Genomic DNA, 2,328 nt, shown 5'->3' with positions numbered 1-2,328 from the left:
GAAGTGGGACATTCTTTGCCTTGTTTCTCTGACGCAAAGGGGAAGTCCATATCGCAGAGTTTCTTCAGAAAACTCTGCTGCTGTTGCCAGCCTACTGTCTTCTCAGGAGCCTTTCTGAAGAAAATGACTTTCACCTAACAATTGTATAATATATTCCCTCCTCTCACAAACCCTGTACATCTTTTCTGTTTGGTATTTCCATTTGTATCCTCTTGCCAATTCAGGACAAAGAAAGGTCAGCTCTTTGTACAGGTCAGTTTTCCATCCCCGTTGTTTATGAACATTTTCATGCTCCTTAGGGTGAAATGGCGAAGCTCCCTATATCTTTCTTCATTCTGGCCCCAGAAGTATTTGATACGTGTGTTTATTTTTATCTTTGAGATTTCATTATTTTTACTGAGTATTTTTTTCTATATCTGTGTTAAAGATGAACTGGGAATATAGTTGAACATGAAAAGGGGTAAGTAGGATATATAAGAGAAAAAAAGAAAATGAGAAACTATAGAGAGTGGGTGAACATTTTCTATGTGATTTGTTGCTAAAAAGTTTAAATAAAGATTTCATAGTGATTGAATCATTCTTATCTGAGTTTCTCTACTATAAAAAGCCTTCAAAGTAAAATTCATGATAATTTTGGCTTTTATGTCCAACACACCACTGAAACCAGCCTCTGCATTGTCGCCATGACCTACTTCTTACCAAATCCAACAGTGACCATCTTCATTCTTCACCTTTCTGTGGGAACTGGCTGATTTTTACTCTAAAAATGCCTCCTCCCCTGACTTCAGAAATAGCACCCTCTCCTGAGTGAGCCTTCTTTTATTTATTCAGCCCAAAGGAAGTAATTTTTTTCTTAAGCCAGTAATAAGTAAGCCAAATCATAGTGTGCAAAAAGGTGAGACTCCATCACAGATGGAGAGGAAGCCTTGTCAAACGATATATGGTTGAGGGACCAGCAGTTAGCGTAATGGCTATGTCACTGGACTCCCATGTAGTCGACTGCAGTTCGTGTCCCGGACCCGGTGGCTTAAACTCACGCTGGGCGCATGTGCATGTGTGCCCAAGATCCCGAGAGAAGAATGAAGGAGAAGGGATTGTGGCGTGGCCATCCCTCCTGGGGGGTGATTTCTCACTTTTTGTCTCTCTCTGGTTGGCTGGCGAGCGCAAGCTCCCTATAGCAAAAACCTCTCTCAAAAAAAAAAAAAAAAAAGTATATGGTTGGGGGTAGTTCCTTGGCCTCACTGCTGCACTATGAGCCCACACTTGAAAAGTTTTAATGCAAGTCTCTAGCTTTCTGTTGCTTAGTTTTTTAATTGAGAAGAGAGGAGGAAGAGGTCTCTGATTCAAAGCAAGACCTCAGTCAATAATCAATAGACAGTGAGAGGAGAATAGATATAAACACGATAATAGATTGGAGCCTTAACCCATGTGGTCTCGGATGCAGAGTAGTATTTCAACTCTAGAAGGAAAGTGAAATTCAAATTAGGAGTGGAGACAGAACCATTTATACAAATAGGACGATGATGGTAGAGGCCTGGAAAGGCTAGCTTGATGCGGACTGCTTAGTGGCTCAGGACTCTGGTAAATCAGGTAACTAGCCAGTGTTGTAGATGCTCCTTGCAGCTGATACAGTCTAGATAATGAGGATGAAGGCTTTTCATGAGAGTAGACTATAGGTGCCATATCTGTACATAAGAACCAAGAGACCGACTGGGACAGACATCACTGGTTAGGTCTATAAACAGGACAGTCATAATTACTTTTTCAGGGTCATAGATATATTTTAAATCATGGCTAACCTTTGGATCCAAGGGACCCTAGGTGGGAAAAAAAGTGTGAGTTTATCACAGTTCCTGGCAAAAAAACTACCAAAAATTATATATCTATATATCTATACATATATATATATATATACACATACACACATATATATATACACACACATACATATATATACACACATATACATGTATACATATACATGTGTATACATAGACATATGTATATATGTCTTTAGTGGTGAGATTAGTCTTTTGTTCTTGGAGAGAGAGAGATGCTCATAGTATTGCTATAACTGATTTGGAACGTAATAATCTATATTTCCTAAAAGAATAGTGAAAACAAAATATATCCTTTGAAGTGTATGCATTAGAATATGTAGATTGTAGTCAAGTTTCAATTCAGTTGCTGTTTTGATAATTTTTTTTTTTTTTTGGAGAGGTTTTTGCTATAGGGCGCATGTGCTCGCCAGAAAGACAGAGACAGAGAGACAGAAAGCGAGAAATCACCCCCCAGGGGGGATGGCCACACCGCAATCCCTTCTCCTCC

The sequence above is a fragment of the Tupaia chinensis genome, unplaced genomic scaffold (assembly GCF_000334495.1).
Source record: "Tupaia chinensis unplaced genomic scaffold, TupChi_1.0 Scaffold141372_1, whole genome shotgun sequence".
Classification (NCBI taxonomy): Eukaryota; Metazoa; Chordata; class Mammalia; order Scandentia; family Tupaiidae; genus Tupaia; species Tupaia belangeri.
This window is presented reverse-complemented; position numbering follows the sequence as displayed.